We start from the raw sequence: 27425 nt of genomic DNA, 5'->3' as shown, positions 1-27425 counted from the left end.
CAAGAAATGCTCCATCTGTATCTTGTGTATGCCTCAGACTTGATATTATACCTTATAAAAAGATAAGCCCCTCTCACTGACAGCAATCTGTTTCACATTTAAAACAATTAAAAAAAAAAAAGGAAGTACTGTCTGGTGTGTTGATTAATGGGCCCGTGCATTTTCACAGGTCCCTGGGGAGCAGATCAAACCTCGGGAGGAGGCATGGTTCTCCGTAATCTGAGAGGACTTAGACCTGTTTAATGAGTAATGAAGCTTGCTCCTTGGACACCACTCATTTGCATTTGGATTCTGCTCCGGAATCCATGATAACTGTTGGAGACATGCTGGTTCTTACTGGGGCCTTGGCTGGTCTTTCTGTGTGTGGGAGGTGGAGGCGGAGGAGTCTTTTCCCTACCTTGGCCTACTTGCTATCTCAGAGAGCCATTTCCTGATCTTCCAATTTAAATTAGTCATTTGTCACTCTTATTACCCATCTGTCTCTACACTGCATATTTCACTCTGTTTTTTTTTTCCTATATTTTTTCCCTTCTATTTATTTTGACTGCTTTTCCCCATTTGAATGAAGCTCATGGGAGCAGAGACTTTCTTATTCACGTTTATATTTCCAGCTAGCTCTTGGAGTAGTGGCGTGATCATGGTAGGCCCTGCCTGCCTGCCTGCCTGCCTGCCTGCCTGCCTGTCTAATCTATCAGTCTATCATTTATCTGCCTATCACCTGCCTGTGGATAGCTATCTCTTTTTTATTTACCTGACTCTCTTTATTATCTCTCCTGTCTGCCTGTTTTCTCCCTCTCATGCCTGTTCTGTGTGTGTCTTTCCTCTCTCGCTTGCCCTCTCTTTCCTCCATATAGGTCTATTTATTAATGTGAAGGGATGGGATGAAGCAGTAAATCTGCTTCTTCACTTAGGATGTGGGAAGATCCCTTTGCTTTCTTTATAGCCAATCACTTGCCCTTTGATTTCTCTTTTAGACCCCCTCTTTTTGTATCAAGTCCAAGATACAGCAGAGTGCTGAGAAATTGAGCTTTAATTACACAATTCTAATTTTGAGAAATTGTTTCTCACTCCTTCTGTGTGTTTATTTCCTCTTGCCAGGGCTGTGTATTTGAATGACAAAGATTGCTCCTCCGCCAGCTGGTTCTGCATGGAGGAATGAATGAATGAGTGCCCAAGCGTGCTCTGTCTACACCTCCTCTGTGGGTAAGTTGAAGGCCCCGCGTGTCTCAAAGGCGGTAAGAGCCTGTGTCAGTCTCTGCCCCTGATGGATTGCCACATTCCTGGGTAGCTGTTAACTGCCTTTTGACTGAGGATTTGAGTGAGGAAGGCCAGTGTGGATACCTCCGTGCTTGTCATTGAGGATGCTGTGGCAACGGGGCACCAAACCTGAGCAGATTCTTACCGAGTCTGACATTATGTTACCTCTAAACAGGAAGATGTCTAACGTTCCTGGGTATTTGCAAATATAGTACCTATGAAAGCTAGAAATATTGATGATAATTGGTAACTTGTGGGTTGACTGACCTTTTTGATCACTGCATTGGGCTAATAAAGAGATATCTAATTAGACTTGGAAAGATGTTTATATTTTAATGAAGAACCTCAAGTCTAGATTTATCTGGAGTTAGATTGAGTCTTTTGAATTCTCATCTATGTCATCTCCTGGTTTAGTGACCCTAGGCAGTTTATTTAACCTGTTGTTGCCTCAGTTTCTTCTTATTAAAATGGGTGTAATACAAATATTTTTCTCCTAAAAGTGATTAGGATTAAATATGTTAATGTATGTGTGACATGATTTTTTTTTATATTTACTAGTACTTAGAGCTTTATATAGTTAATATGTCAACTGGGTTTAAAAAATTATATCTGGGTACTGTTCATCAAAAGTCAATTCAGGCCTGGGGTTGTGGCTCTGTGGTAGAGGGCTTGTCTAGCATGTGTGAAGCACTGCATTCGATCCTCAGCACCACATAAAAATAAAGTTATTATGTTCGTCTACAACTAAAAATATTTTTTAAAAAGCCAATGCATTTGTGTGGAAAATTTGTTTTGCATTGAAAACAACAGTCTGTTCCTGGGATCAGCTGAAAGAACAGATTTGATCATATTCATTATACTGTCAATAACAATACCACTGATAGCACATTCGTCATTTTCTATATGTATAGCAATACTGTTGTCTTGCTATCAGATGGACTTGGTTTGAGTTTTTCAGTTGTAGTAGTTTTGTGGTCTTCAGCAAATTTGTTCCAAGGCCTCAGCTGCTTCTTCTGCAAATTAGTGATAGAAACACAAATCACAGTGGAATACGATAAGAATTAAATATGAAAATGTGTCACACTTCTGGCCCTGTACGCCTGACAGCTGCAAAGTGTCCCTTTGCTTCTCTCCAGACCTTAGATTTATGCTGTCCATTGATATCTGGAAGGAGGTGTGGAAATGGTGTCCCCTCCGTACCTAGGGGTGCAGTGAGCTTTGTGGGGGGCCTCTTCCTATGCTGAAGTGCTTGGGAGGACACCTGTGAGAGGGAACAGGAGCCATGCTGTGTGCTTGGGCTGCTGCTGTTGAGGGACACATAGGAGCCATGGGCAGCAGCAGAGGGAGGCCAACTGGACTTTCTTACAGAGCTGTGGAGAAGTGGGGGTGGCCTTGTGCAGGAATAAGTTTTCAGTACAGTGGTGTCTGGAGGCTGGTTTACTGGAGATCAAGAGCTCTGCAGAGAGGCCCCTCCATTCACCAGGAAGGTGGAAGGCCTGGCTCTTACAGTCCTTTACAATGCCTCTTCTCTACGAATGGCTCCTCTCCCAAACCCTGCCTGCATATCTGGTCACCTTAGTCAAGTGGAGGTGTATGTTCTTAGAGGGTCAGAACCAAGCTTTGTTAAGTTGGGGAGTTGGGACGATGAATTGTTTTTATTGAAAATATTTTTCAAGATGGAAAATTTTCCTGTTTGTGCTTTGTTATTTTCATGAGAGGTTGTAGACTGATGGGCTTCCATCTGGTTCTGGGCTATGGATAACTTGTGTTTGGCCTGCAAAATGCATCCTTGACAACAAGCATGTTAAGAAAATTTAATTTAGTTAACTACAATTAAAAACTAAAAACTTTACCTAAAAGCAGCATTTTCAGTGTTTCTTAAAAATGTGATCCGTCTGACCAACTCTGGTTGTAGACATTTGGAATCCCAGCAATTTAGGAGACCGAGACAAGGAAGATCACAAGTTCAAAGCCAGCCTCAGCAACTTAGTGAGGCAGGCCCCAAACAATTCAGTGCCTATCTCAAAATAAAAAATAAAAAGGGCTAGGGATGTGGCTTAGAGGTAAAGTGCCCCTGGGTTCAATCCCCAGTACCAAAACAAAACAAAACAACAAGAAAAAGGTGAGTCATCTGGCACGGTGGGTTCTGCCTCCCAGGAAGCCGAGAACAGCTGGGGCTGGGTAGCTCCTGGCTCTCTGTTGCTCACATGTGGGCCAATCTGTCCAGCAGCAAGCATCGGTCGCCATTTTTCTTTCACTTGTTTTGTTCTATCTTAGAAGAAAGCTGGAAAGAAAAAATACGGATGTCTGTATCAGTAGTGGGAAAACTATTTCCAGAACTTCTTATTTTAAGAAAGATAGAAGAGAGCACTGGTGTGTGTATCAGTCTGGTAAAAGTGTAATTTGTAGATAAGTGGTTTGTGGGCCCTAAGGCTGCAGTACTCGGGCCTGCTTCACACACTCAATTTCAGTGGCCCTAGAGGTATTCAGGTGGGAGAGTCATGTTCCCTCTGCCTTCAGACCCCGCGCCCTTTCCCTCCGTCCTCTGCTCTTGGAGAAGGTTGCCTGGCAGAACAGCGTCTTTGCCTTCCCTGATGTCGGCTGTTGGGCCTACTGGCTTGTGAAATGGGAACAGTCTGTAATTTGCATACCTGAGTGGACCCTGGAACTGGGCTCCGTTCTGCCTCCTCCAGGGGACCTCAGTCCTCCCTGGATTCCATGGCTTCAAACTCAGGGTCCCGTAAGCAAGAGCATGGACTCTATGCCTCGTGGGCCACCGTCTGAAGGCTCAGCACTCTGCTCCACGTGCCTCCTGGTTTCTAGGGAAGGGCATGGTCTGGCTCTCTTCCTTTGTTTTGCTTTACAAGACTGATTCTGCTTCCTGGTGAGGGAGAGCCGAGGGTGCAGAGCCGGGCAGGAGAGAGCTGGAAAATCCAGGGATGGTGCCTTGGGTTGTGTGGAGGGTGGTTGGGTGGAAGAGGGAGCAGGACGGGTGTTGACAATGGCAGAAAGAATGAAACTGATGAACGGAAGTTCTAGAATGACTGGTTAATGCTGCAGGAGGGAGTTCCCCTCTACCAACTGGTTATTTCACCAAGTAGTTATTTAATCTCTAACAAAGCTGCGAACCACCCTTCATTCAGGGTATTTAAGTAAAAGAGAGTGGCCCATCTGTCAGGATGCTGTAGGAGGTTCTCAAATTAGAAGGAAGGTTGGGCTTAATAGGTGACCTCTCTGATCTCTTTAGAAACTTGGATTCAATTATTCTGAGAATTAAACTTATTAGAAACCTTTCAGCATAAGCAGCTTCAGTCAGTAAAGGAAAGTACTGTGAGCCAACTGAGAGGCTGCATATAAAGTGTTAAGTTACATTAAGATCCAGGCAGATTACTTGTACTTTCTTAACTGTTCCAGTGTAATCCTTCAAAAATGTTGTAAACAAATGTATCTAGTGGATAATATTTATAAGCCAGGGTTTTACAAGCATATTTTCTGAATGATTTTTTTCTACCAAAATTTTTATTTTAACTTATCGGAAACTCATTTCTGTAGGTTTCTTTTTTACATACACATTTCTCAATTACTTACTATAAAGCCTTCTTTTAAATTTCAAAATTTAAGATGTTCTGCACTATCATTCATTATGAATTGTCAAAGTATATTTAATTTGGATGGAATGGCCTACAGGGGAAAAAAGCACAATAAGGGAAAGCTTTCATGAAAAGTTTTAATTAAATCTTGATTTTTATGTCACTTTATATTTGCTCATTCTTGCAAAAGTAATGGTTAAATTATTGGAGCTTGCTTGTATGTAATATTTATGCCATAAAACCTCTCATTTCCATGACACTTGACTCCTTTAAGATATTTTTGCACATTTGATGTCTTAGAAACACATAGAAAAGCTTATGTTATGGAATTCAGATTTTTTTATGGCCTTAAAGCAAGACATAACCATGTTAGTATTGTTTTTTGAGTTTTCTTAAAGTTGACTTTAACTGATTCTGAAGACATCTCCACTTTGCTTTTAAAAATGTCACAGATCTATTTTTTCTCTTTATTTTGTTCTCATTTAAAATAGCCATTGAGTGCTTAGGAGCATCTTAATGATGGTACAGTACAGGTCCACCAAAGGGGTGCATAGCCGTTTACAGTGGTACATGTCTGTAATCTCCCCCACCCCCCAAAAAAGTGGTACGTAATTTTAGGGCAAAGCGTTCCTGCAGAGGCCCTGTGGGCTCCCTGACATTCCTTCCTGACAGAGGTGAGGTGGCAGAAGCAAAGCTACTAACACAGTGTATTTAGTTGTGCGTTTTGTTATGTTTAGGATTTGTCTAGATTTGTCTGCATCAACCCAAACTAAGTATTGAGTTTAAACTGGGCCCACTGGACTCTGCTTTCTTCAGCAGCATTTGAGAGAGATGCGTTTTCTAACACCCTGGAGTCACTGTGCACAGGCTTCATCTCGGGGAAGGTTTCAAAAGAAGAACAGAAGTTTGAGCTGTGAGACGCAGGTTCACAGCCCCTGTGGTGCAGGAGGCGGGCGCCAGTGGCCAGCACCAGTGCAGGGGCTTTGCAGTCTCCCCTTGGTGCTGAAGAAGCAAAGGTTGCTGCTTAGGCGTCCTCTGAGACTGAAGCAGCCTGGAATGGGGATCACTCCGTGAGAAGGGCTGGGGAGCTTGCAGAAGAAATGCTTGATGGGCAGTGACCACATGTGGGGTGGTGTATTTTAAATAAAAGGATCAAATAGCTTCTGACACAGAGACTTGGACTGCAGCCAACACGGTTCTTCCTTTCACGTTCACCATCACCACCACCACCACCACCACCACTGTGAGCTTTCTACTCACTCGATTGCTTGTTTGTTCATGCATTTATTTAACCGGTGTGTACTGGGTATTTACCATGTGCCAGACAATTTTTTAAGTAATGGACTTTTAACAGTTAATGATTTTAATAAGGACACTGATTTACAGAGTTTCCATTCTCAGCAAGGGCTTGTGTTGAACAGTTTATTATTTTACTCAATTCTTTTGTTTGTTTGTTTGTTTGTTTTTTACAATACAAAAATGTAGCCCATGGCTTTTTATTTTTTATATTGGTTGTTCACAACATTACAAAGCTCTTGACATATCATATTTCGTACATTAGATTGAAGTGGGTTATGAACTCCCAATTTTACCCCAAATGCAGATTGCAGAATCACTTCGGTTACACATCCACAATTTTACATAATGCCCAATTAGTAATTGTTGTATTTTGCTACCTTTCCTATCCCCTACTATCCCCCCTCCCCTCCCCTCCCATCTTCTCTCTCTACCCCATCTACTGTAATTCATTTCTCTCCTTATTTTTTTCCCATTCCCCTCTCAACCTCTTATATGTAATTTTGTATAGCAATGAGGGTCTCCCTTCATTTCCATGCAATTTCCCTTTTCTCTCCCTTTCCCTCCCATCTCATGTCTCTGTTTAATGTTAATCTTTTCTTCCTGCTCTTCCTCCCTGCTCTGTTCTTAGTTGCTCTCATTATATCAAAGAAGACATTTGGTATTTGTTTTTTAGGGATTGACTAGCTTCACTAAGCATAATCTGCTCTAGTGCCATCCATTTCCCTGCAAATTCTATGATTTTGTCATTTTTTTATTGCTGCATAGTACTCCATTGTGTATAGATGCCACATTTTTTTTTTATCCATTCATCTATTGAAGGGCATCTGGGTTGGTTCCACAGTCTAGCTATTGTGAATTGTGCTGCTATGAACATCGATGTGGCAGCATCCCTGTAGCATGCTCTTTTAAGGTCTTCAGGGAATAGTCCCAGAAGGGCAATAGCAGGGTCAAATGGTGGTTCCATTCCCAGCTTTCCCAGGAATCTCCAAACTGCTTTCCAAATTGGCCGCACCAATTTGCAGTCCCACCAGCAGTGTACAAGAGTACCCTTTTCCCCACATCCTCTCCAGCACTTGTTGTTGTTTGACTTCATAGTGGCTGCCAATCTTACTGGAGTGAGATGGTATCTTAGGGTGGTTTTGATTTGCATTTCTCTGACTGCTAGAGATGGTGAGCATTTTTTCATGTACTTGTTGATTGATTGTATATCCTCCTCTGAGAAGTGTCTGTTCAGGTCCTTGGCCCATTTGTTGATTGGGTTATTTGTTATCCTATTGTCTAATTTTTTGAGTTCTTTGTATACTCTGGATATTAGGGCTCTATCTGAAGTGTGAGGAGTAAAAATTTGTTCCCAGGATGTAGGCTCCCTATTTACCTCTCTTATTGTTTCTCTTGCTGAGAAAAAAACTTTTTAGTTTAAGTAAGTCCCATTTGTTGATTCTTGTTGTTAACTCTTGTGCTATGGGTGTCCTATTAAGGAATTTGGAGCCCGACCCCACAATATGTAGATCGGAGCCAACTTTTTCTTCTATCAGACGCAGAGTCTCTGATTTGATATCAAGCTCCTTGATCCATTTTGAGTTAACTTTTGTGCATGACGAGAGAAAGGGATTCAGTTTCATTTTGTTGCATATGGATTTCCAGTTTTCCCAGCACCATTTGTTGAAGATGTTATCCTTCTTCCATTGCATGCTTTTAGCCCCTTTATCAAATATAAGATAGTTGTAACTTTGTGGATTAGTCTCTGTGTCCTCTATTCTATACCATTGGTCCACCCGCCTGTTTTGGTACCAGTACCATGCTGTTTATTTTACTCAATTCTTACAATAGCCCTGGGAGGCAGGTAATATTGCCTGCATTTTACCGGTTAAGAAACTAAGTCTCAAGAGAGGTGGTTGAGTCATCTTCTGTGTTGCTGTGACCAGTGTAGCTACAAGAACAACCGAGAGGAGGAAAAGTTTATTTTGGCCCATGGTCATCCGATAACACAGCTGTGGGCCCAAGGTGAGGCTGAGTATCATGGTGGAAGGGTGTGGAGGAGGAAAGCAGCTCAGGTCATGGCAATCTGGAAGCAGAGAGACAAAATATAAACCCCCAAGGTATACCTCCAGGGACTTATCTCCTCTAGCTACACCCTACAGATCTCCAGTTACCACCCAGTTAATCCATATTAGTGGATGAATCCACCAATTAGATCCCACCTCTCATTATCTAATCATTTCACCTCTGAACATTCTTGCCTTGTCTCACACATGAAATCTTGGTGTATATCTCATCTAGACCACAACAGACACCAAGTAACATATACAGAGGCATAAAGCAATCCTCGGAGGCAGGCCTAAGGAACTCTACTGTCCAGGCCTGGGGGTTCGGCTTGCTTCCGGGGGATAACGACTGAGTAGCAAATGGACTGCATGTATCAACTGTGCATTGGTGAGTTTTTAAAAATATTTATTTTTTAATTATAGGTGGACACAATATCTTTATTTTTTGTGGCGCTGAAGATCGAACCCAGTGCCTCATGCATGCTAGGCGAGCGCTCTACCTCTGAGCCACAATCCCAGCCCTGCATTTGTGAGTTTTTAGCATCCCACCTGGGAGGTAAGCCTTCAGACCATGCCAGGTTTAGACAGAAGGACCAGCTGTGCATGCAACTGCTGTATTCTCTGGGATAACTTGGAAGATTTTGGTTTCAGAAACATACCTGTTAGGTTTTGGGGTATGGGGATCACCTTCTCTGAAGCTCTTGGCATCCTCATGTGAATACATCATATGCATCGTTTTCTTCTCCTAGTGCCCTTATCCAGAACATTTTTGCAACAGTGTCTCCAGTTCTGTCTCTCAGCCCACTCTGTGTGATGGATTGCTTTTGCATGGAGAGCACAAGGTTCTTCCATCTCTTTTGCTCAAGGGGGTAACTGCTTCACAGGTTGATGCTGACATGTATGAGCCATTATTTGATCATTTGCTTTTTTGTTTGGTAAAAGTAATTTATATTTTTAATCTTTATTTATTGTTATTGTTTTGTTCTCATTTTTTTAACCATAAATTGACTATAGACTAACAATAAGGAAAGATGCTTGGTGGGATGTTCTTTCAGTAGTGTTCTTTTTGACCTTAAAGGTGGAGTAAAAGGGTGGAGATTCTTGAGTTTTAAGCAAAGAGGTTATTTCTGACAGCTCACATTGCTTCTTTTTTTTTTTTTTTTTTTAAGAGAGAGTGAGAGAGGAGAGACAATTTTTAATATTTATTTTCTAGTTCTCGGCGGACACAACATCTTTGTTGGTATGTGGTGCTGAGGATCGAACCTGGGCTGCACGTATGCCAGGCTAGCGCGCTACCGCTTGAGCCACATCCCCAGCCCTCACATTGCTTCTAAGATTGTCTTTTTGGACTGGGATATGACTCAGTGGAAGAGCACTTGCTGAGCATGCATGAGGCCCTGGTTCCATGCCTACCATGGCCCCCCCCCCAAAAAAAATTGTCTTTTTATGTCAGTTTTTCTTTATTTATAGATTATTAGTGCATTTATTTATATTTTTATTTGTGATAAACAATATTATTGATCCCACTTTATGATGAAGAAAATGGGTTTCAGAAAAAATAAAGGTACTTTGGATAAGGTAGCGGGGAGTGAAGGGAGGGGTTCAGGGGTAGGAAGTTTTGTTGAATGAATTGGGCATTATTACTCTATGCACATATTTGATTTCATAATGGGTATGATTCTACATCATGTACAATCTGAAGAATGGGAAATTATACTTTATTTATGAATGATGTGTCAAAATGCATTCTACTTGTCATATATAACTTATAACAAAAATTTAAAAAAGGAAAAAAAAAAGAAAATGGGTTTCAGACAGCATTGAAGTTACCAAGAGATCAGTTCCTGGTCCCGGTATACTGGTTTTGAAGTCTGAGATATTTCTACAGCATGTCTCACACATGAAATCTTGGTGGATATCTCATATCTAGACCATATACAGAGTTATGTTATTTTTTTTATTAATTATGATTTATGTGATGGTGGTCCTGAACAAAAAGTTTTTTGTGTGTGGTGCTGGGGATTGAACCCAGGGCCTCACGTATGCTAGGTGAGCTTTGTACCACTGAACTACTTCCCTAGTCTTCAGATATTTTTTTTTAAAAAATTCTGAAGGTATTCCTAAACCATAATTTATCATTTTATATCCTCCGGCTCTTCTCTGGATAGACACGGAAACTCTCTGGAGCATGCCTTTATGAACACGTGCTCACACACTCACTGTAGGATAATTCTGTCCTTGAGAATTATCTGCTCAGTCTTGAGGAGGTATAGAGTAAAACCAGGTGTTATGATTGGCCAATTGTGGGATGCACCTGTGTGTACGCATGCCATTTCTCCAACCTATTATTAAGGAAATTTGCAAAAGTACAAAAAAAATTTGTACAGGGAACACTCATCATAACCACCACTTAAATTCTATAATTGTTAACACTTTGCTATACTCGATTCTAACTGTGCCATTTTGTATTGAATGCTTCAAAATTGAACACTTCCTAAGTAGTAATTTACATGTTTCTCAGATCTTTGCCAAGGAATTTAATTTTAGATGCTTGTTAACACATATGTCCTGCTATCTCAGAATAAAGCATTAAAAAGATCAAGTCTAGTTTTATGATTTGAAAGTATGCTGGTTTTTGGAATTGTAGGATGGAGAACTAAATTGAGTATTTTATGTAGTTGGGAAAAGTCTAAAGAATTTGAAAAACCTTTTTGCATAGTTTGAATCCCCAAGTGACTTTAAAACTTCACAGAAGTAAGTTATTTGGGTGACCTCAGTAATAAAAAATAGACCAGATAAATGAAAATCCATTTGAAATATCTGAGGAATGTTGGAAGTAGTTCATTCTTACAAGAGATTTTTAGCACAGAGAGATCTACATATAACATGTATGAAAAGACCAGAGTTGTCTCATGAAAATCTATAAGCAGCAATAGAGCATGGACATCCAAGTATGTTTCTTCTGAAATATTTTTCAACCTTAGAAATATAATCAATTTAAATTTCATTCTTCCTTCTTGTATTATCTTTTCCCATTCATATTTAGAAGTCCTTCCCTGTCTCAAAGTTTATGTGGAAAGCTTCTTTTACGCTAGCTGATATTTTATTTTACTTTTTTTTTCCCCTTAACAAAAATGACACTGTTGATCTAAAGGAACAGGAGCTCAGTGACTTAGCAGAATTCTTACCACTTCCGTATTTACCCAGAGTATTTTGTTAATAAACATACATGTCTAGTTAACATTTGGGGAATTCCCACATTTTATGTTATGAGACTTGGTTTCCATAGCAACCTTCTGACTTCAGTCCCAGGGCTTGTGGTCACTGGGGTGGTACATCCTTGCTCTGCCGCCTGCAGCTGACCAGCTCTCTGACCTCGGGCATTCACATAAGGGCTCAGTTTCTATATCTGTAATGGGAGGGGGTTAGAATAGGGAACTTATCAAGTTTATTCCATGAGCGCTAAAAATTCCTTGGTTCTATGTTCTAAATGTGAACACAGAACCAAGGAATTTAGACTAAATCTTATGACTATTAGACTGATTATTTTATTTAATGGCTTTTATTTGATAGTTAGGATTAGAAAACATCCCTTCAAGCATGTATTAACTAATATATGGAAAAAAGTCCAGTTTTTTCTACCATACGTCTATATGGTAGATGTATACGTGTGTCTGTAAAGATACATTTTCATACAGGGAAGGAGTTAACTTATCCGTCTTTAGTATAATCTGGTCTTTCATATGAAATAACAATTTTGCCTATTTCATATGTAGCTCCATTCACTGTTTTAAAATAATGAAAATATTTGCTTACCAAGCTCTCCTTATGTGTTTATCCAGAACAACTATGTCTCTGCTCATTTAGAATATGCATATCTTAAAAACTTTTGATTAAACTGTTTTCTGTAGAATATAACTTCAAAAATTTTAGAACAGGGCATGGTGGCACATGCCTGAAATCCCAGTGTCTGGGAGGCTGAGGTAAGAAAATCACCCTGGGCAATAAAGTGATACCTTGTCTCAAAATCAAAAGGGTTGGGTATGTAGCTCAAAGGTAGAATACCCCTGTGTTCAATCCCTGCTGCTTCAGAACAAACACAAAAATATAAAGCTCCCCACAGATGTGTTCTGTTTTTTCATTCAGCAATGGCACCCCCCCCCAAAAAAAAATATATATATATATATAAAATAATCCGAACATGTTGCTTTAACTTTCAGGTATATGTTTTATATTTAAGGTGTTTTCTCAAAAGATATAGCAAGACTTAAAAACAGTCCGCGATTCTGGTGAATAACTTTAATTTACTGTAATTTAATCCTTATTTTTAGAAAAATTTTGAGTAAAATAGGCACTAACGAGGACTTTTAATAAAATAAGGTAACAAGGACTTTGAATGTAAGAGGACACTGTAGTGTGTACCGGCTATTTTGCAAATCATTAAATAACTTCAGGGTTGCTCCGGAGGCAGGTTTTTTATGAGCATGACATTCCAGCTGTGGTTTTGGGGGCAGAATGTTTACTACCACCCCAAACACACGGGTGGTAGGTGTGTGTGTTTCTACTGCTAAAGGGCTTAAAAAAGAAGCTGAGTCTCCCTTCAAGTGAGTCAACCTTTATTCAGCAAACCCTGGGCCGGTTCCTAGGGAACTTTGGTGGTCACCTTGGAATGCAGGCCCACACCAGCCCAGTCCTGGGCAAGCGCGGCGTCGCTGGCCTGATGGCAGGCTGTCCCGGCTAATCTCTCCAGGCAGCCCGTGGAAAACCACTTTCTGGTTCAGTCTGCCTCATACTGTTCCACCAATGGAAAAAATTGAACATGATGAGGGTGTGTAGCTAGCAGACAAAAATACATCAGCATTGCCCAGGATCCGTTTTTAGCTCTTAACGGCTGAGCATTGGAAGTGTTAGACGCTGCTTCCTGGCTCTCCACGGGCAGGGGCAGGAGAGTCCGGGGATGTGAATGTGGATTCTAGCTCCGTGGAACTTTTTCTGTTAACCCAGAGACCCTGAGGAAAACTGGCTGCATCCAAAGTTTGGGCAAAGGTAAGCTTATACGTGTTTATTTTCCTGCTCCTGGAACCGAGACTTGATTTTATATGTGAGTCCTGTGCCGACTTATCCTTGTTTTACGTTATTCTGTGCTGAAGCTGCCCACGTTGTTGTGCAGAAGAGAGTCATCATCTATGAACTGGAGTGTCTATATGCTTTCAAACGCTTCATGGTGATTTTTTTTTTGTGGTTTCCTGCCACATTTTATGAATTCTCCAAAAGCTGATTCTGTGGATTTCTTTTTCTTGATGTCTCAAGGAATCATGATTTCTCCTCTAAGATCATGGTAAAGCATTAATGACAGCTACTCCGTCTTTACCGGTCAGTTCCTTCAGGATGAATGGAAAATTTAAATATGTCAGATTTTTTAAATATAGATTCTTGATTAATATGTAATTCCATCGGGACTTAAATTTTTAGCTGTGTGAGTTCTTTGGCTTAAGAGTTTTCAGATTTATAGTTTGGAGTTCACTGTTCGGTACCGTTTGTCCTTCAATTGTGTCTCGGACTTTCTGAGGGAGAAGGATCCCTGGTCATCTGGAGGGTGGGAGTACCTGGTTTACGTGGAGTGACGGACCGCATTGCCATCAGGCAGAGCTGCCCATTCATTAGGCGCTGGACATGGGCAGCATAGCGCGTGTGCTGAGCTGCGGGGACAGAGGAGCCCTGACTTCCCTGAGCTGCTTCCTGGGCTTCACGTTAATTTGGCCCAGCATGTAATTCTCAGAAAATTGGTAGGTGGAGAGACAGAAATAGGAAGCTTTATTGAAGTCACTGTGACTCGGAGGTTATTTATAGGTTTTCTGGAAAGTGAGGATATAGCTGCTGGGGTTTCCTGACCCACTGCAGCGCCTCCCTGTGGTTTGCATCGCACTTAGGGACTCTGAAATCGGACACTTTCGCTCAGTATAATGGCCGTGTGAGTTGTTCTCGCGTGGGCAGCGTGGTGGGTCCCTTTTCAGCTGCAGGAGGGCTGTCTTCTCCCGTGCATGTGTTCTCTCTCTCTCTCTCTCTCTCTCTCTCTCTCTCTCTCTCTCTCCCTCTCTCTCCCTCTCTCTCCTTCCCTTCAGTTCCTTTAAAAAACAAAAGTCTCCTTGGGATAGAGGAACTGAGTGTGGTCTGGGTGAGTTGGAATTAATAGACACTTTGTCACTTTTTATTGATGAGCTTCCTTTTAATCTAAGAAGTGCTGCTCTGACAGAGCCCGTGAATGCTCGGAGGAGGAGCAGAGTGGAGGCCCAGCTCCGTCTCCAGTGAGATTAACACTTGTCACTGACTTTGATTTTTACCAGAGCTTGCACACAGAAGCTGCCTCTGTTGAAGAACCTTAAGACCCAAGTCCGCACCACCAGGCCACGAACAGGGTTGTGAATACTCACAGATGACACCTCCTGTCTCTGTCTCCGTGCAGAGGGCGCAGCTTGCAAAGGTCCTCTCAGGCCAGGCCCATGGAAAGGAGGTCTGGAAGTGCAAGATAAGGGTTAGGGTCCTTGAGAAGAGATTATCCTCCCAATGTGGTTCCTCACCCATGAAGTAAGACAGATGATTCTGTCTTGCTGGTCTCAGCTTGCATTTGAGTAGAGACAGATTTCCTTGTGCAAAGTCAGTATGGAGCCTCTGCAAACTCCTCCCGCCAAAAATATTAGAAAGGAAACCCAGAGTCTGCGTTCCTTAAATATCTGCTGGGGTGCTTTACTAGTTCTGTTTGTGCCTCTAGGTTCGGTGTGCTTTATAAGGTTCACTTGTATGATAGGAAGTCAGGTTAGTGAGATCTGTTAGCTCAACTGTTAGTTCCATAGAAAGGATTTTTTAAAATCTTTCAGAATGAGGTCTTTTTAGACTTTTGTAAGAGCAAGATTGCATTTTTCTTTTGAAACTTAATGTGTCTTAGGTATAGACCGATGTAACGATGGCTTCATGATAAGAGGGGAGATAAATGTATGGAATTGAAAGAAATAGCAACAATATTGAAGACGGGGAAAAGTAATAATGATGATAGTAAATGTGAATTTCTAATGGTTGATATCTTTTTTTTAAAATTATTCAGTCCTGTTTAAAACACGCTAATAAGTGTTAGTATTTAACCACATCCTAGGACTATGTCATATAGTCTGTTGTCAGTTATAGTCTATAGTATTATGCAGGCACAGAATCGTAGGTCTGAAAATGGATCTTGGATAAGTTTTCAAATTGGAAAACTTCAAAGCCACAGAACTGAAATGATGTGCCCAAAATGACAGAGCTGGTTAGTCACCCAGATTCTGTATCCTGTTAGTCCTTTTCTTGTACCACTCTTAAATCGGGAATACCTCGGCACATCCCATCCTGATATGTCTTAGTAAATTGATAGAGATAGGGGTGTGCATATGTGTGTATGTGTGTATGCACACACATGAATGCACATGTATATTCACATGTGCATATGTATATCCATTTCCCCTCCATTCTGCCCGCCCACCCGCCCGCCTTTCTCTCGTGTTCATTCATCTTACCAATCTTCTTATCAAGCCAGAGAGATTGGATGTTCTAATCAAAGGTAGGACTTTTGTTTTTTTTGGAGCCTAATGAAGCTCAACCCTGTGCCCCCTCTGAGTAGCTAATGTTAGAGAATTTTAGGTTCACAGGAGTTACTCTAACCTAGTTGATTAGACAACTTTGATTCATCTGCCAGACTGTTCCTATTTGAGCCTTAGATTAAGAGGGTTTCTGCCCCCCCCCCCTTTTTGTATGTGGTCACTTTGCAATACATTATTTAAATAGACTATTTAGGCTTTGTTCCGAACCTTACAAGAGACACTACAAAGTGGAGCAAAAAGCCTAGCAGATAAGCTTGGCTTTAGGGCCAAGATAATGTAAGGTACTTTTAGAAAAATAAACTTTATGTAAAAAGTGGTAGACTAAGTTATGACTTACAGTCTAGGGAAGGACATGGTGGGCGGTACAGATGACCAGGTGCAGTTGACCCAGGAGGTTCCCAGGACTTTGATACGGGCTCCCGCGTGCCTTTAGGACCACCCTGTAGAGTGAGCCTGCTCTGCACTCTGCTTCTGTCCCCAGCTGTGCCACATCTCTATGGCTGCAGAATTGTTGTAGCAGGATGTGGAGGAGGGTGAGGCAGGAGTTTGCAGGCAGGAGAGATGGAGCTGAGGTCCATGGGACCGAGATGGCGGGGAGGAAGTCTCCAGGGGAGAGAATGGAAGTGGACTGGTTTTCAGGCCCTCCATGGCCACCCCTGCTCACCACCTGGAAGTCCTCTACAGACAAGTGAGGGGACAGTCAGCAGTTTACCAAGGAAACTTGTGGTTGAAAGAAGAAGAGGAGAATGAAACGCTTCCTGGAAAGTGGGTAAAGTCAGGCCATTTTAAGTGGAGAGTTGGATCATGGATGAGCCCAGGCAGCCAGATGGCCTACCTGTGGGACAGAGCAGCCACAGCTCTCAGTCCCTCCTTCCTCCCAGCCACCCCCCAGCAAAACTCCTTGAACGAGCTGCTTCTTTGCATCTTGGGCTGCCTCGACCTCCTCCGTCCTCTGCAGTCGGCCTTCCTCCACCCTCACGCTGTTTGCAAGTTCACCAGGAACTCCCACTTTGCAAATCTGCCAAGCCCATGCTCCCTTCTCTGTCCTGGTAATTTGAATCAGAAGCTTCTGATACTTGCTCACAGTTTCCTCCCTGAAGCAGTTTTTTTTCGGTTGGCTTCATGGGCAGCACACTCTCTTGCTTTCCTTTGAATTCAGTTGAGGGCTCCTTCTGTTGCTTCCCCCCCTTCCCCATACCCCATTTCTTGGACATCCTAATGTTGGAATGCTCCAGGGCCTTCTGGGATCTCTGTCTTCCCCTTGTTTACTTATGGAAAGCTCATTCAGTTTATGGTTAAATGCCATCTCCACTGGGAAATGCAGCAGATTCGGACCTCTAGCCCGCCTCGCTCCTGATTCCAGACTTCAGACCCAAATGTCCACTCAGTGATGTCACTTTAATGTCGACAGACTCCTCTAGTCAGTTCCTTTATCTTCTGTTAGTCAGCTTTCCTTCTCTGTGACAAAATACCTGAGAAAATAAACTTTAAAGGAGGAAAGGTTTATTTGGTTCAAAATTTCAGAGGTTTCAGTCCAGGGTTGGCTGGTTCTCTTGTTTGGGGGCCTAACGAGAGGCAGAGAGGGCACTGTGACAGGGAGCTCACAGAGGAGCAAAATGCATCTCGTGGGAACTGAAGAGCAGAGAGAGAAGGGACTGGGTCTCAGTCTTCCCTTTAAGGGACCCCCCCCACCCCCTCCGACCTGACTTCTTTCCAACGGGCCTCTCCTCCTGAAGGGTCTACCACCTCCCAGAAGGGCCTCAGGCTGCAGACAAGCCCTTAGCACTTGGTGCTTTGGGGACATTAATGTCTACCATAACCATAACTCAGTGGCTTACATGAGAGCCGTAGAGTTGGCCTGGATGTTGCCCACCACTCACTGCTGTCCCTGGGGTCCTGTGGGGGTATCCAGAGTCAATCCACTCTTCTCTCTCAGCCTCACCTGAGCCCTAAATGCCTCGTCTCTCCCCTGAATGACTGCAGTGGCCCCGCTGGTCTGCAGCCTCCACTTGCCTTGGCCATCTGGGTCCATGCAGCGGACACAATGATCCTCCTAAAGATATGCCCTATTGTGAACCCTCTCTGTCACGATGTAATCTCAGCACGAAAGCCACAGTCCCAGGCGTCCTCCAGGCTGATTCCGGGCTCCTTGTCTCTCTGCGGCCTCTTCTGCTCTGCTTTCCCTTGCCCACTCTGCCACCCTGGCCTCCTGCCCACCCACCTCTGGTGGGGCCTGGGTTGCTCTTTCCCGCATGGTCTCCCTCCCTGTCACTGTTCCTGAGGCCTCTCCACTCCATTCTTCTGTCCCCGCCCTCTTGGCTTCCCCTCTCTCCATCTCTGTTTGGGCCCAAGAGCTCAACACTTTGCAGTGTGTACTTTGTTTTCCCTGCTTGGGCCTCACGTCTCTCCACTGTCACATAAGCTCCATGTGAGCAGGGACAGGTCAGTTTGGCTTATTGCTGTGTCCCCTGGAGCTAGAAGGGGACCTGGTGTGGAGTAGTTATCCAGGAGTAGTTATTGCAGTAATCAGCAAGAGCACATCCTACCTGGGAGCTGCGACCTAACTAGAGCCACCCAATCTCAATGCTGAATGTCCTTGGATTCGTATAGTTTATCTCAAAAATAAAGACATCTGTATTTTACTTGATGTATAGGTTTTATTAGGGAAGCAGGACTTAACTTACTTGGCATTAACTGAAATTGGAGCTTCAGGAAGATGCTCCGGGTTACCCCACGGTCTTCAGAAGGACCCTTCTTGCCGGGTCCATGGCCGTGTTCCCACAGCCTCTGAGAGGAATGGTTTGTGTCAGTTGGAGAGAATAAGGACTGTGGTGCTTACAGCATGAAGAAAACAAAATCCTCCTCCGTGCAATGTTCTCTATGAAGCAGTAGAATAGAATAGCCAGACTTAACCTTGAAGTTCCTCCGTTACCTTAAAGTGCCAGTGTTTGTTTCCTCTCCACCTCTCATTCCCAGCTGTGGAAGCCCTCACTGCTTGAGAAAAAGACACCCTGAGAGAGACTCTCCCAATGTTTTATTTGGAAAAGAGACATGGATCCGTCTTAACCGCTGATGTGAAAGGGGAGCCTTAAAGTTGAACTGAACTTCTTAAGAAAACAAGGAATCATGTCAGGTTTAAAAGATGCAAAATTTAAAATTATTTTGAGGGGCTGGGACTGTGGCTCAGAGGGAAAGCGCTTGCCTCGCCTACATACAGCACCACAGAAAGATAAAGATATTGTGTCCACCTGTAACTAAAAATAAAGATTAAAAAAATATTTTGATGTCATGCATATATTAAACCATGATCTGACAGGTCCAGGTTTGCTTTCTGCCTTTACCCTGTTAATGATCTTGGTCAAATAATTAATTCATGGAGGTGAAGGTTCCCTTTTCTGTGGAAAAGGGATGACCACACAGACTGTTTGTGCTCTTGTGCCCTGTGGGGCTTGACCCACAGCAGCATTCAGAATATGATCAAACCCTTTCCCCTTCTTCCATGCGTCTGTCTGCTTTGCATATAAAAATATTTTAAATCCCTATAAATTTTTAGCTAAAATCTTACCAAGTTTGTGAATGATCATTTGAGTTAAGGAAAGTTTCAGCAATGATTGGTTTATTCTTGCCTGGGGGCCCAAGGGCAGCTTAGATCGTACCATGAAGACACAACCTTATAGAAGTAAACTCTCAAGTAGGGCAACACCCAGCTGAAGGAGAGTAGTCGCACACTCACGAGGGTGGGGAAAGCACCTATTTAAAGGAGGGGAAAATGTGTGGTTGAGGCCTGTTCATGTTTTTCAACTTACATGAACAGTGAAAGAGTCTGTCAAGAATAACTTGGTACAATCACCGTGGTATATTTTGGTCTTAGAATGTGATTGAGGCTCAGGAATACACTGCTTCCAGTTTACCAAGGCGTGTGCCTTCTGTCTGGGGCCCCGGGTTGGTGAGAGCCCAGGCTGCAGCCGAGTTGCAGGCAGGGCCTTCCGTCTGGACAGAGCTCACCCGGTGCCTGAGCTTGCTCTCTGTGGAGTGGCTCATGCTCACAAACATTAATCAAGAGAGGTTATTCAAAAGTCATGCTAACAGTTTTGAATCTCATGTTCATAAGTTACAAAATAAGAATCGTTGGTTCTGTTAGTCACCCAAACATGACAGATTCCCTAGAGACGGAGAGGTTGGGCAAATTTTTGGATGAGAATTAAGGAGAGGTGAGAAAGACAGAGCAGGTGGGAAATGGTAGAAACATTCAACAACAACAACAAACCCAACAAATCCATGCCCGGAAACGTATGAGATCAATAATCTCTAAGCAAAAAAATAAGGACAATGTTTTATCTCTTACCAGGATTATTTTCATTTTAGATTATATGGATTCTGTTATCTTGCCTGAAACGGTTGTATTTTTTTTCTTTTTAAACCCTGAGCATCTTCAGTTTCCAAGATGGCTGGGCAGTAGCTGGATCGCCCAATTTATCTGACATTCCAAAAGCAGACCAGTATCGTTTGGGGGACCACGGTCTCACCCCCTCCCTGGTAAGCTCAGTGCTGGGGAGGTTGCCATGTGCTCCTGCTGACCCTCCAGGATGCGTTTCTAGTTTCTGATCTCGCCCCCTCTTTGGGGGGGGGGGTCCTGCCCTGTCCTGTTCACTCCACCCTATTTCTGGGCACCGTGGGTGTTCCAGGCTAGTGGTGATGGGCGACCCCCCAGCTTCCCCTCCTTCTCAGCCTGGCCCCTCTGACCCCCTCCTCCTCTCTCCAATCTGTCCCCACCACCCTGGTCACCCTTCCCTGAACCAGCTGGGGCTTCCTCTGCTCTTCGCTGGGTGTGGACTCCGTCCTTTGTGGATTCAGCGGGGAGCCCATCCTTGCTGTCTGCCCCTCTGGAACCCCGTCTTTCCTTTCTTCACCCGACAGACTCTCATTCACTGTTCACGTCCCAGTTATCTTCCCACCAGGCCATTCCCAACCTTCCTAGGAAGAACTGGAATGTCCAGGGGACGTTCCCCTTCAGTGGTAGAGGGCGACCATGGGAGGCCAGGGCCCCACTTGGCGCAGAACTGCGCTCTCCTGATGAATGGTTCCTTTCTTGTCTGGTGCTTCCCGTTGTAGCCAACACGTTTGTTGTGGATGATGATTTTTTTTTTTTTTTTTGAATTATTTGAGACTCTTTGGAGCGTGGTTGCCCTCAGGTCTTATTAGAACGGATGTACCGTTCTGCTGATAGTCCCCTGGAAGTTTCATAATCATTCATTGTCCTTTGAATTTTTGTTTGGGTCCACGACTCTAGAAACGACGCTTTTCCTTCACACTCCAGCAAACGGGCAAACGCCCAAGCACTCGATTTAGTTTCGTAAGACAGTTTTATCCTATTGGGATGGACTCTGTGGTTTCCTGTTGTGTTTATTATACGCTCTCTTCTGCACTGTTCAAATTCTATCCTATCCAATCCAGTCCCATTAACTTCAAAATACTGGCAGCATCAATTTATTGAAGGAATTTCATGAGCCCACATAGGACCATGACCCATAGTTTGATCAAGACTTTCATAAGTAATATTGCAGATGTTGAGGTCTCTTTTTTCTTTTCTTTTCTTTCTTTTTTCTTTTTTTTTTTTTAACCAAACAGGTGTGGGTTCTGAGATCCTTGGGATGAACTGACTCACTGAGGGGATGATCTGTGCACAAAGCCAGGCCATTGTCTCTGTGGAATTTATCACTTTCCTCCTGTTGAACAGCAGCCAGCTTGTGAGGGCGGTCCTGCCCCTCAGACCCTCAGTGCTGCGATTGGCTCGTCCCTCCATCCTCACGGTGCCCAGGGAGGAGTCCTGCACCGAAAGAGGACCCGGGAGCCCCCCCCTCCACACACACACACACACACACACACTGGTCTGGGGTTTGCAGCCTTTTAGCAGCAACTTGCTGTCTGCCAATCTGATAGTTAAGGATTCTTCTTCCTGAGCAGCATTCCCCTGGGGACCTCTTTACACAGAGCTGGCTCATGTCGTAAATGAGAAGTGAGCTCCTTCTGAGTTTTGGTGTTGGGTTCATGCATCCAGGGTGGAGTTCATTGACTCGGGATGAAAGAAGCAGATTCTGGAAATATTTACTCTGTAAGTTTGGATCCTTGTTAGAGTCTTTTCTTTTAGGTCCATGTGTCCTTTTATTTTAGCATTTTTAGTGACACACGCATAATAGAACTGCAGGGCAGGCCTTCTCAGCCCCAGCACTGTGGATGCATTGGGCCAGATGCTTAATTTGCTGTGAGGAGCCCTGTGTGTTGCAGGATGTTGAACAGTGACCCTGGCCTCTCCCGACTAGGTGCCAGTGGGATGACGGTGGTGGTGACAACCCATAATATCTTCAGACAGGCCAAATGCCCTCTGCGGGGCAAAGTCACCTTAGTCGAGAATGTCTGCTTTAAGGTAACACCAGTGGTTCAGTAGGCACCAGGAGAGTTCCTCCGCCTCCGTTTTTTTTTTTTTTTTTTTGGGCAGTACTAGGGATTGAACCCGGGAGCCCTCTACTACTGAGTTACACCCCCACCCCCTTTTATACTGATTTTGAGACAGGATCTTGCAAAGTTGCTGAGGCTGGCCTCAAACTTGTGATCCTTCTGTCTCGGCCTTCCGAGCTACTGGGATTCCAGGCCTGTACCACTCTGCCCCATATTTACGACCGTGAGTATCTAAGAATGCAACCGAATGGGTTTTGTCCTTGTTCTCTTGATGTTTGACAGCTCTCTTACAAGTTAGGTCGTTTTTCGTACTGTACTACTTTGTGGGAATTAATTGTAATCAGACACACGCTGATAGTAGGATTTAGAAAATTCCACATTGATATATTTATAATATTTAGTGATTAATAGTTAATGGAAGATCTGCAGTGACAGTTATAATAAAATCTGATATCATAGTACACAAAATTAGTTTTATAGCTAAAAATTAATAAAAGGACTGTGTTGCATTTCACAGTTTTTAGATGGTTCCACATCCATTTGTATATTTGATTTTTAAAACATGAGGTATGTAGGACGGGTTTTTTTTTTTTTTTTTTTTAATCCTCAAGTTGCAGATGGAGAAAATGAAATCCAGATAGGGTCATTATCCCACAGATTCACAGGCTATTCAAGAAGCAGAAGCTGATCTTAACCCGAGTTCTGGCAAAAACCAGCCTAGAATTCTGAGACTCTCCCCCACCAGCCCAAATAAAGGGATCCTGGAGAGCCTGTGATAGCCCATGATGGCCAGCCCATTTCTTATCTGGTTATTATCTCTGTGGAAGTATTTGCCTTGGCAATGGTGGGGGTCCTGGTTTCAGTATAAAAACCTCTCTGGAATTATGTGAAGCCTGTTGGTTTCCCTTGGAGGGTGAACTTGAGTTCCTTTACCCCATCTCACCCAGCCATAAATCTGCCTGGGGCCATGGCCCTGCCAGGCCTCAGATGGGCTTGCCCCACCCATCCACCCCTCCTTCACACTGCCCACCCTCTGGGTCCCTCTTGTTCTCTGTCTGGGCAGCCCAGAGGCAAAGCAGAGTCCAGTGGATTAGTATTCCTGCTGCTAACACTGCCCTCCCTGGAAGCAGAGGTGTTGGGACTCTGACAGTCAGTGTACCCTGTCTCAGGGCAAATGAAGACAAGGCAAATCCTGACCTCCCCTCTGCTTTTCAGTGGCTGCTGGGATTGTGGTGGCACATTTGTTAAATCCGTCCACGCTGCTGGACATTTCTAGTGTGGAATTAATCATAACTTAAAAACCAAAAACCTTTCACCCTCGTGATTTTAACTTAAAAAGCTACATAGTGCTCTCATGTGAGTGGGGATTGGAGGGGAATGTAGAAAATTAAAAAAATAGAGTTTTTTTAAGGTTCATGGGATTGTGGCCAACTTAAGAAATTTCCATATTTATTTTGATTATCCGATAAATAAAAATTGTATAAGATCATTTTCGAAGCATATCGTTTTTGGCAAGTACACACTTAGTGCCATCTTCTTTTTATCCGGGAGTGACTTCACTTGTATTACCTGCCAGCCGTGTCTGTCTTTAACAGGTGTTTTTGCGATTTTCAGGCACAAAGTCCTTTTTTTTTAGTATTTCTTGTTTTTTTTTTTTTTTTTAAGAGTTCACAGGAAATCTTTTCTTTTCTTTCTTTCTTGTTTTTTTTTTTTTTTTTTTTTGGTGGTGCTGGGGATTGAACCCAGAGCCTTGGGCCTGGGAGACAAGCACTCTGCCAACTGAGCTATATCCTCAGCCCCTCACAGGAAGTCTGTTGTCTTTATTTCCACCTCCCTGAATATCAACAAAACAGTGCTAAAGCTTGAATACCACTAAATTCCCTTAATAAAGGAGGCAGAGCCACAGATTGCTATTTCTTTCTTCCAGACAAAGATCATGGCTGAAGCATGACAGATAAATATCTGTTAAATTGGTCAAACTCCTTGGGGACAATAATTACTTATTCTCCCTCAGGGATTGTCCTTCCTGTCAACAGATTTCTCATAAATATTGGATAGATTCTTCCTGCTGCAGTTTGAAGCTGTATTTCCCCACTGCCAGCACTGACCAGATCTATTGAACAGCTGGTCAGCATCAGGCCTCTGAAAAGTGCGTGTTGGTAGTCACTCTGTCACTGCTAGATTGCCCTTCTCCAGGCTCTGCTGTTGTCACCATGGACGGCCACGTGGGCTTTTGCACCATTCCAGCCCTGGCCGGTTGGGAGTTCCTGCTCTGTGTGTGTCCAGGTCATCTTCCAGCCTGTGAAGTCGCTTTCCTGCAATTCAGCATGTGTCTGTGCAGGGCTTCCTGTGGGCTACTGTTTCAGGCCTCAAGTGGACAAGGTTTCGTGAAGGATGGAGTACTTACTGAAGTCACATGAAACAAAAAACTAATGTAACAAGTGGTGAGATGCACTGAGGTCTTAACCTGCCGCTAGGGTGCAGACTTCCAGCTTGGAGCCCTCGTGTAGTTTTGAGTCCTGGCCTTCGTGTTTCCAGGAGCATCTGACAGTCCCTGGGCGTGGGGAGCTGGAGGCCAGCGGGGTGTGCGCGCGTTGGCTTGGCAGATCTGAACTTGTGGACAAGGAGAGGCCGGGAGGCCTGCCCCTTGAGGTCATCCCTAGACCTTGATGTTGAAGAAAGTAAACAGATGCAAAGGCTCCCTCTGATCAGCCAGTTGTGAAGGTCTAGGAGGTGGTAGCTGGGCGCTTCTCTGGCCACTTTTAGCTCCCTCAGTTTGGGGGGGAAAAAGATTCATGGAGAAAAGACCAATCGTTCAGGTTTTGAACTTTAAAAGGTGGGATTTGTGCAGTCTAGTTGCAGTGTCAGAGTTGGGACCTGCAACCCCACGGCTGGTCCCTCTTTCTGTGGTGTAGAGTGCTGCCCACTATAAGGTACAGGCCAATCACAGAGCAGGCTCCCCTTCAGTGCATTAATTGGGTGCTGGCCTCAGTTCTAATAGGCTCTGATGAGCTATTGGATTTCCTGCTGGTGCTCGAGTGGAAAATCTATTTGACTTTTTTTCTCCCCAATCTAAAATATATTTGTGGGAATAAACTCAAGCAGGAGACTTGTCTTTGGCCCTATTAGAGGAACTTATTTCCAGGGCCATTTCTTCCCCTCTTATTCTTCCCCTCTTATAAGTCACTGTTCAACCCTCCAGTGTAGATGCACAATACCAATGAGCACAGGGAACGATGTCACTCATCAGGGAAATGCAAACAGCAGTGGAATACTGCAGTGGATATCACCACCTCCCACGAGGGCACTGATATCAGGAAAAACAAAAACCCAAACAAACTAAAATCCCAGAAATTAACAGGTATTGGCAAGAATGAGGAGGAATTGGAGCCCTGCTGAACTGTCAGTAGGAATGTCAAATGGTATAGTGCTGCTGTCATAGAATGACCTGATGATCTAGCACTTTCACATCTGGGTATGTGTCCAAAAGAATCGAAAGCATGGTCTCAAAGCTGTCTTTGTCCACTCATGTAACAGCATTATTCACAATAGCTAGGAGGTGAACACAGTCCAAGTGTCTGTTGGTGTAGGTGAATGGATGAATGGATGAATCGTGGTGAATACATATGGTGAAATGTTTTAGGCCTTAACAAAGAGGCCATTCTGACACATGCTCTACAGGAATGAACCTCGAGGACATGGGTGTGTGAAATAAGCAAGTCAGACTGACAGACCTTGTGTGGTTCTATTACACGGGGAACCTGGCGTTGTCAAATTCATAGAGAGCGGAAGTAGAATGGTGGCAGCCAGTGGCTGGGGGCCAGTAGAGTGTAGGAAGCGGCTGTTCCATGGGTGTAGAGCTCAGTTTTGCAAGAACAAAAGACTTCTGGAGGTGGATGGTGGCCACGGCAGCACAACAGCACGAACCCACTGAGCACTACTGAACTGTACTCTTGACAAATGGGTAAGATGGTGAATTTCATGTTAGGCACATTTTACCACAATGACCAATTCCATCTAAAAAAGAACTGAATGGTCACTCTGGAGCCCTCACCATCCCGTGCTTTCTGTCTACAGACAAAATCTAGGATCTGTGTTGGCCACGGATGCTGCCAGATGCAGCCACCAACACAGCTCTTCCTTCTCCCCATCAGAGCCCCTCTGTCCCCTCCAGGGCCAGCCTCCTAGCCCTACTAACTTGTTCTGGAGAAAAGCTTTGCGTGTCATCCCTGAGGTCAACCTCTGTAAGGGGAGCTGTCTTGGCCAAGGGCTGGTCGCTGTGGTTTAACATTTGGGGTTGGTTTTTACTGTTTAGTGGAGTAGAGAACAATGAAGTGCTGTCCCGTCAGGGGGGTGCCCCTGCAGTCCTGTCCACAGGAGTCTGAGGGTTGTTTTTCTGGAAGTGCTGACAGATGAGCCGGGCATGACTCACTCCAGCCTCACCTGCCCTCCCCTCAAACAAAGGCAGGCCTTTGACTGCAGACCAGGCGTGGGCTTGATGGCCTTCACGAGATTGGATGGACAGTTCTGGCTTCTTTGCATCTTCCAGACAACCTTGCTGAATCCAGCAGTCCATAGACATTTATTATCTTGACAGCGATTCCAGACATCAGTTGCTGCTTCAGATAATCTACGTTAAACCTGTTTTTCCTTTCCGGGAGCTCGGTACACAGTGCTTGATGGAGTTTGTTCACGTTTCTCTTTTTCAGGATCTCTTCATGGACTCGCTTCCCGTGCTTGTTAAACGTGTCGCGTTGCTCCCAAGACCATGTAAAACCTGCTGACCTTTAATCTCCTCAGAGCAAGAACGAGGCTGCAGGTAACCCAGCTCTCCTGTGTGGGGCTCGTGTTGAGTGTGTAACTGTGAGTAATAGGTACACCTTCAATTATTTGGTCCAGTGATTTGAATTTAAAATGTTTGGCTTTGGGGGCTGGGGTTGTGGCTCAGTGGTAGAGTGTTTGCCTAGCACGCATGAGGCACTGGGTTCAATCCTCAGCACCACATGAAAATAAATAAATAAAATAAAGGTCTATTAATAACTAAAAAAATTAAAAAAAAATGTTTGGCTTTGCCAATCTACTTGGCTTCTGTTTTGTGGCTGTATGTTCTTATATATGAAATTGAAAACCTGAATTATTGGGAAAACTAC

General features: G+C 43.8%; 1 protein-coding gene across 2 annotated transcripts in view; it reads left to right on the top strand.

Moving 5' to 3' along the window:
- Positions 1–1162: 1162 nt before the first annotated feature.
- Positions 1163–27425, top strand: part of Tiam2 (TIAM Rac1 associated GEF 2) — a 129061-nt gene continuing 102798 nt past the window's right edge. The window contains exons 1-2 of one of the 2 annotated variants that reach the window (XM_026393814.2): positions 1163–1203; positions 26985–27094. The gene's annotated coding sequence lies outside the window, so the exon portion shown is untranslated. Of the gene's footprint in view, positions 1204–13103; positions 13238–26984; positions 27095–27425 lie in introns of those variants that run through there. The other variant, XM_026393813.2, reaches the window with a different exon arrangement.

Source organism: Urocitellus parryii, chromosome 8 (genome assembly GCF_045843805.1).
Source record: "Urocitellus parryii isolate mUroPar1 chromosome 8, mUroPar1.hap1, whole genome shotgun sequence".
NCBI classification, from domain to species: domain Eukaryota; kingdom Metazoa; phylum Chordata; class Mammalia; order Rodentia; family Sciuridae; genus Urocitellus; species Urocitellus parryii.
The sequence above is the reverse complement of the archived record's forward strand: the minus strand, read 5'-3'. Positions and strand labels throughout refer to the sequence as shown.